This window comes from Perca fluviatilis, chromosome 15, assembly GCF_010015445.1.
Source record: "Perca fluviatilis chromosome 15, GENO_Pfluv_1.0, whole genome shotgun sequence".
Taxonomy (NCBI): Eukaryota; Metazoa; Chordata; class Actinopteri; order Perciformes; family Percidae; genus Perca; species Perca fluviatilis.
Genome location: NC_053126.1, coordinates 29,031,401 through 29,039,799, shown reverse-complemented (window position 1 = coordinate 29,039,799; position 8,399 = coordinate 29,031,401).

The window sequence follows — 8,399 nt, the reverse complement described above, 5'->3', positions numbered from 1 at the left end:
GCAGGGCACTGCAGAGCATAGTAGGGCATAGCAGGACGTAGCAGGACGCAGCAGGATGTAGCAGGGCACTGCAAAGCATAGTAGGGTGTAACAGGGCATAGCATGGCGTGGAGCAGGACCACCGGGACAGCTGCAACCATGACACACGGAAGCACAAGTGAAACATGGCCAGTGTAGACCGCCGTGTTTATTGAAATATAAGGATATCTTTTCTTTCAGATACACATATAAGACACAACTGAAAAACTAAACTGGAATGTGTTCAATATAGTGAGCCTGTTTAGACAGAAATCAAAAGACATACTGAAGCTACGTGAGGGAGAGAGCAATAGCACCACTTATAGGCATTTTTCACATGGTTGAATTCTATTTAGCTGCTTCAGTCAGGATTTACTGGGACACTTGAATAAAACGGAGCCATTGTTAAGGTAGTCAGTAACACCTGTGCTTTTCCTACCATGATTAGTTTCATCCTTTCATTTAAATACACAGAATTCACACACATCATAAACCATTTGTCCAGAGTGTGTCTGTACTGTTTTGTACGGTCCATATGCTGTCTGTGGTCCTGTTGAGTGTTTGGGGCATCAAAAGCCCTGCTGCACACTTTGTTGTCTTTGTCAGACTGCAGTGGAGATAGGTCTGGCTACACCACAGATATATTCTGGGATAGGAGAAAAAAAAAAGTGCGCTCTGGGTTGTTTGCATTTCTTTAAACCAATCACAATCGTCTTGGGCTGCGCTAGGGACGGACGATGTGACGGTAGCTCTGCAAAATGGTCTCAGGAAGGAACTTGTTTTGGTGGAACATTTGCACCCAGCTAAAGAAAACGCCACATACAATATTAAATGAAGTTAACTGTTGACACAATAGACCTCAACAGTCCCATCCACAGCCGACTCCGGAAGTAAAAATCCCATTCATTTCTCCATAAGGATTTAGAATATCAGTCATAATGTCTAAACCATCCGAGGTAGACTGACCCCGAGCTTCGTGGTTGTGAAACGAAGGTTTCTGCTCCTATAGAAGCTAGAAGTCTGTATGAAATCAACCTTGTTTTAAGAAAAACATGTTTTATCCGCGATCTTATAGAGAAAAACTACACTACCCACAATCCCTAATCGTAACGGCAAAGTCTCTGATTGGTCCAACTCGCTGTTACCATAGAAACTTTACCGTACCCGCGAAACCGCGAACGGCTAGAGCGAGCTTCTACCATTGAAGTCTACGATAGTTTCTGTACATGGTCTTGTACCTTTTGCCTTTTTCGCCATTTTCAAAATGTTTTTTTTGCGCCAAATCAAATGTGTTATGCTCACTATTCTCCTCATAGCTGGTTGGCTCGGTTCCAGACTTAAAACTCTATATAAGTAATTTTCGAAACGTCAATGAAATAATTGAATGGGGAAAAAGTTTTGTGTCAGTCATTCAAGTTAATTTACACTCAAGAGGCTGATTGTCAATAGCCTGGATCGACAATGGTTGATGTCCCTCACTTTCAGCTTTCTCTGGGTTTACGTCAAACTCAGACTTACGCTGAAAATGTGGATGGTGCAACAAGGCAGGCCTGCTTTCGGGGAATACTTGTAAAGATTTACAAAGAATTAGTTTACGGCATTTCCTCTCTAACTGGGACGTTTTGGGACCTATTGGCGCCGATTTGCTACGGACGAACTACACACGGCAATACGCTGGTAAGGGCAAATTACCATTTATCCAGCTAATTTTAATAGCTCACGTTACTGCATTGTGTCAACAGTTAACTTAATTTAATATTGTATGTGGCATTTTCTTTTGCATGGTGCAAATGTTCCACCTAAACAAGTTCCTTCCCTAAGACTATTTTGCAGAGTCACTGCGTCTGGAGCTTAGCACCGCCCAAGACGATTGTGATTGGTGAAACAACCCCTGACCGTTTTTTCTCCTGTCCAGGAGTGTATGTGTGGAGGGGCCAGACCTTCCTCCACAGCGCTGTGAAGATACTGTAGGTAGCAATGCAAGACTAGATTGTCACTGACAAAACCTTCATTTTAAAGGTCCCATGGCATGAAAATTTCTTTATGAGTTTTTTTAACATTAATATGAGTTCCCCCAGCCTGCCTATGGTCCCCCAGTGGCTAGAAATGGTGATAGGTGTAAACCGAGCCCTGGGTATCCTGCTCTGCCTTTGAGAAAATGAAAGCTCAGATGGGCCGATCTGGAATCTTCCCTTTATGACGTCATAAGGGGAAAGGTTACCTCCCTTTTCTCTGTTTTGCCCGCCCAGAGAATTTGGCCCACCCATGAGAAAGAGAAAGACATCATGGCTTGCAAACAAGCGAAGTGGCAGTTGGTCAAGGCCACACCCCCACCCTCCACCTTGCCCCCCCTCTCTCCTCCTCAATAGCATTTAAAGCTACAGACACAGAAATGGCACATCCTAAGGAAAGCTTATTGTGGGACTGGCTCTAGTGGCTGTAATTCTGCACCAAGGCTGAATTTCTGGAAAGATACTTCAGTTACAATATTAGGGGACCACTAAGGTCTATATAAAAGAGACTTCAGATACAGTATTAGGGGACCACTAAGGTCTATATAAAAGAGACTTCAGATACAGTATTAGGGGACCACTAAGGCCTACATAAAAGAGACTTCAGATATAGTATTAGGGGACCAATAAGGCCTATATAAAAGAGACTTCAGATACAGTATAAGGGGACCACTAAGGTCTATATAATAGAGACTTCAGATACAGTATTAGGGGACCACTAAGGTCTATATAAAAGAAACTTCAGATACAGTATTAGGGGATCACTAAGGCCTATATAAAAGCATTCAAAAAGCAGCATGTCATGGGACCTTTAAGAGGATGATTGGCTCATTTTACGGATGAAGTCGCCTTGGTAAACCATACCTGCAGCAGCACAGTGGCAGATAAATACAGGTGTACTTCAAATCTTGACTTGTCCTCAAACTCCCTCGCTTACTGTACATCTACAAACATGCCAACCCGTTACATTCTGTCTTCCTCTCTCTTTGTCCCACACACACCCTCACTGCCCTGTCTCTCTCTCACACACACACACACACACACGCAGACACACGTGGGAAGGTTGACGCCGCGCTGTCTGCAGTGCGTTGAGGAGTATTGTTATTAACTGCGGTGTGAATAGAGGTAGCGGTACATCCCCTGCTCTCCGGCTGCTGCAGGGCTGCAGGGCCCGCCTTTGTTCTGCGCTCCATAATGGCACGCCATAATTACAGTCTTAAGCAGAGAGAAGGCACACAGGCAAACATCTACCTTACCCCTATAGCCTCACCTCACCTCGCAGGGCAATAGAGGTACACAAAGGCACACACCTCTGCAGTGGCGCAATGGAACTAAGTACATTTACTCAAGTACACATTTGAGGTGCTTGTCCTTTACCTGGGGTCTTTTCTTTCCATGCCACGTTCTACTTCTGCTCCGCTACATTCCAGAGAGAAATATTGTGAATTTATTACTTTTTATTCCACTACATCAATCCGAAAGCTTTAGTTACTTTACAAATTAAGATTTTTGCACGCAAAACACATGCTTTATAATAAATTATACTATATAAAGGCCTACAAGTCCGGCTGAGATGATTAGCCGTGTAAACACTTAGTTAATTGACAGAAATGTGTGGATCGTTTCCAGTTTCCAAAATGTGAGGATTTTTCAGCATTGAGTACTTTTCCTTTTAATACTTTAAGTACATTTTCCTCATGATACTTACATGCGTTTACTTAAAGGCATACGCCACCATTGTTGAAATAGGGCTCATCACGGTCTCCCCTAGCTGTAGATAGGTGGGCCGACGCATTTTTTGTGCATGCATTGTTTTAGTCCGGTGCAACACCGGCAGCGCCACCGCTAGTTAGCTTAGCGTAGTGAATGGAATCCTATGTTGCCGGTTAGCATGTTGTGAGTAAAAGTGAGACAACAAAAGACAAAATAAACGACCTAATTACTTGCACTGAGACAAAAAATGTGTTGGCCCACCTATCTACAGCCAGGGTAGACAGTGATAAGCCCTGGCGTATTCCTTTAAGTAACATTTTCAACGCAGGACTTGTACTTGTAACAAGAGTATTTTTACAGTGTGGCATTTTTACTTTAGTAAAGGATCTGAATACTTCTTCCACCGCTGCACCTCTTTCATGTGTGTGCTATATCAGGCCACGATGTGTGTCACCGTCCTTGGGACACACTGTTCTTGGCAGGTTCTAAAAAGGTACTCGCTTGTCATAACATCACTTATGGCAAATCAAGCCTCCATTGTTTCCCCTGTCACTGAAAGTTCCTATATGTGCCGCTGCTTCAAACAAACAATTACAGTGTTGTTAGACTGGATTGTTTTTTGTGTGCACTCACTGGTCAACACAAAAAGTGTGTGAAGTAGTTGTGTGAAGACTGAAAGAACACAGTTTGTGATATAGCTAATTTCTCACAAAAAAATGAGTGTCATGCGCCGACGACAGTTAAGTTCAGGCATCAAAACGACTAGTTAAGATTAGGAAGGAACTAAGGAAGGAACACGTGTTTTCTGAGTGATAGTCTTTTGTTTTCCCTGGGAAGGGAACTCCACTCCCTGGCTTGAAAGTGCTGTGTTTTATTACCCATCCATCCATCCACTGACCCATCTATCCATCCATCCACCCCGACCTCCTTGCTTATAGTGCATTACTTTTCGAAAGCTCTACGTACGAATGGTTCATGAGAACAGCCTGCCATAGTTAACTCACAATTAATCGCAAATTAATCCCAAATTTTGTATCTGTTCTAAATCTACTTTAAAAATGATATGTTTTAAGTTTTAAATGCCCAGGTGGTATTTGACACTTGACTTAATTCAGTAATTCAGTTCACATCGGCAGTACATGCAAATAAATGTAGTCTTGAAATTTAGAATACACTTCAAGATTTTGGTTCTAACTTTTAGAGCCCTACAAGGTCAGGCGCCCCCATATATCTCTGACCTGATACAGCTGCGTACGTCCTCACGTAGTCTGAGATCAACAGGTCAGAGATTTTTAGTTGCCCCCCGTACACATTTTAAAACTAGAGGGGACCGTTCGTTTCAAGCTGTGGCACCTAGGCTGTGGAACTCACTGCCTCCTTCCGTACGCTGCTTGGATTCAGTGACAAATTTTAAAACTCAGTTGAAAACTCTTCTTTTTAAAGAGGCGTTTCAATAGACCATAGGGTGATTAGGCCGGTTTTATTGTGTCCTAAGTGTCTTTTCTGATTATGTACTGCAATGTATAACTGTTGTGTATCCACCCATTTGTTGTGAAGCACTTTGTGATTTTTATCTGTGAAATGTGCTATACAAATAAATTTTACTTACTTACTTGTGGGGAGAACCGTGGAAGGGCTTTGAAACTCGACTTTCCATTGTGAATTGTAAAGAGTGCCCATAGAATATGTTTAAGAAGTCATTGAACTAACGTTACAAATCAACACCGATTTGTTTTTTCTCGTAATTTCTGTTTTATGTAATTAAAAACATAATCGTCTAACTCTTTCCATACGTTTTCATTTCTATTCTTACAATTGCCTATCCAGCCCTGCACATTGTACCTTTCGCTGTATTTTAACATTCTGAGTTTACATTTTTTTCAACTCTCCCTGTAAACAATAGTAATAAAGACAGACATTTATAATATTGAACTTTAATATGTTACATACTGCATTTACATACAAACACAATCCAAAAAAACTTATTACTGTATATTATTAATGTATTAAATATTTTATTAATGAGTTTAGGAAGTCGATAGAATAGATAGATATATGGAAGAAAAATTTGCATAGTATTTTGACTTGGAGCTGAAAATGGAGCTCTATGGCACAGAGAAAGAAGAAAAATCTGGATTTGGAAATCAAAGTTTAGTTTTCGGTCACATCTTCTGCTCAGAATGTATTTGTCTGCTGCAGGACAAACCGAGGAGCAGTTTATAATTTGTATCCAAATTAAATGATTATATATCATATATTTAAACTCATTGACATGGTCTGATTTTATTCCCTTACATGTGGTCTCTTCCTCCCCCTCCATCCCTCCTTCATCTTCTCTTTCTCCCTCCCTGAAGGTGTAAACTGACCTGCACATGTTCCCACAAGCCGCTGCGAGTGAGCTCCATCTCTCCCGCTGTCCGACAGTAACTCATCTCACCTTGACACCGGATGACAAATTGCCTCCCCGCGGGCCAACAACCACATCGGTTCATTGTTTGAACGCAGTCATTACCTTATGTTACTCGCTGAATTAGAGGTTGTTAGCACTGTAGGCTATGCCTCAGTTGTCAATGCAGAGGAAGGTCTGGCAACAGGAGCATGTACACTCCTGGATATGATGGAAAAAAACTGCTGGGTTGTTTTGCATTTCTTTAAACCAATCACAATCGTCTTGACCGCCGCTAAGCTCCGGACGCAGCGACGGTGACTCTGAAAAACGGTCTCGGTAAGGAACTTGTTTTGGTGGAACATCTGCACCCCGCCAAAGAAAACGCCACATACAATATTAAATGAAGTTAACTGTTGACACAATAGACCTCAACAGTCCCATCCACAGCCGACTCCGGAAGTAAAAATCCCATTCATTTCTCCATAAGGATTTAGAATATCAGTCATAATGTCTAAACCATCCGAGGTGACTGTTCACACAATACAGCAACTCATTTAAACGCCATTTCCCTATACGTTTAAACTATTTCATTATTAAAGATGATTGGAGTCCCTGGTATGCGAGACGTGAAGTCGCTTGTAGTCACCAGTTGCCTTGACGTTGACTGTGTTGTGGGGAGGCTTTGGTAGGGAATCCGCCATAGCACCCGGGCACGATGGACCCCCTTAGGACCTTGCCTGGAATTCTTTTGCATAGTAACATCAACTCAAATGAATGTAACAACAAATCAGTCTCTACATTCTTGGTTAAAGATAATTACTTCAAACAGTGTGCATATGTGCCACATGCCTCCTGTCCACCAATCATGGTCTAGTCTTCTTTCAGTCAGTTGCTCAGGCTAGCTTGTTCAGATTCTCAGATAATAGAGCTGACCTCTTCTTCTACAGAATGTTGCCTGCCAAAGAGAACAGTCTCCCACATGGCACTGTTGAGGCAGGTGTATCCATGTACCTTGGATACATGGCCCATACATGGATGCATGTATCCATGTATGGGCCAGCTTACCATATGCACCTGCTTGTGACGACCGTGTCCAGTGGTCTCTAGTAAGTGCAATAAAGTAGCTTCCGTAGCTCTTTCAGCGTCGTACAGTTCACGTATTCTCGTAACAATAGTTCCCTTCCAAGGTAGTCTGTATTGACAACGTTTCATTTCCAGGATTATTCGGATGTCCCTCATTTCGGCTAGATGTCAGTCATCTTCCGTTTCTTCTTTTTTTGGCGTTCTAAACTCAGGTAGATTTCTGAAGACTATGGTTAACTGCTCCTCAGATCTCTGCAGGGTAAATCCAGACAGCTAGCTAGACTATCTGTCCAATATGAGTTTTCTGTTGCACGACTAAAACAACTTTTGAACGTACACAAGTTCCACCAAAACAAGTTCCTTCCCGAGGCTATTTTGCAGAGGCACCGTTGCTGCGTCCGCCCAAGACGATTGCAATTGGTTTAAAGAAATGCCAATAAACCAGAGCAGGTTTTTCTCCCATCCCGGAATGCTGTGTGCACTAGCCAGACCCTCCTCCGCCGCACTGTGGAGGAAGGTCTGGCAATGCGAAACTATGTCCACAGCAATCCCACCAATCTGTCCCAGTTAGAGAGTAAATACCGTTAACATATTCTTTGCAAATCTTTACAATCATTCAGCGAAAGAACCAAGCAGGCCTGCCTTGTTGCACGATGCAAATGTTCTTCAAAACGGAAGCTCTGGTTGACAGATCTGGTTGAGAAAGCCGAAGGTGAGGGACTCCCGGTGAAACTTCTGACAGCCAGGGGCGTAGCACAAAATTTTAGGCCCTGTAGAAAGGCATTTTCTATAGGCCCCTCCCCGCATCCACAGCTATTCATTCTAGCATCTTTTTGGGCCCTCCTCACATGAGGGCCCTGGGTACTCTGTCCCATTTTTCCCCCCGAGTCCAACGCCCCTGATGATGGCACTGGAACAATCTGGCAAATGAGCCGACGTAGATCCATACGTAGACTGTTGAATGTCACACAAATTCTGGTTTAAATGTGACACGAACTCGGTCTGAAGTCTTGCGATTTGCTGTCATTTAGAAATGATTTAAGAAAAGTAAATATTCATGTTGAGCACACTTTATTCCAGGTCAAGTACTTTTTCAAAGACTCAGATTGAAGTCAACTTGGAAACCGTTGAATACTTGGAACCTGTGGGCCGAAATGCCAAAAAGAACCTTGCATTATTAACCT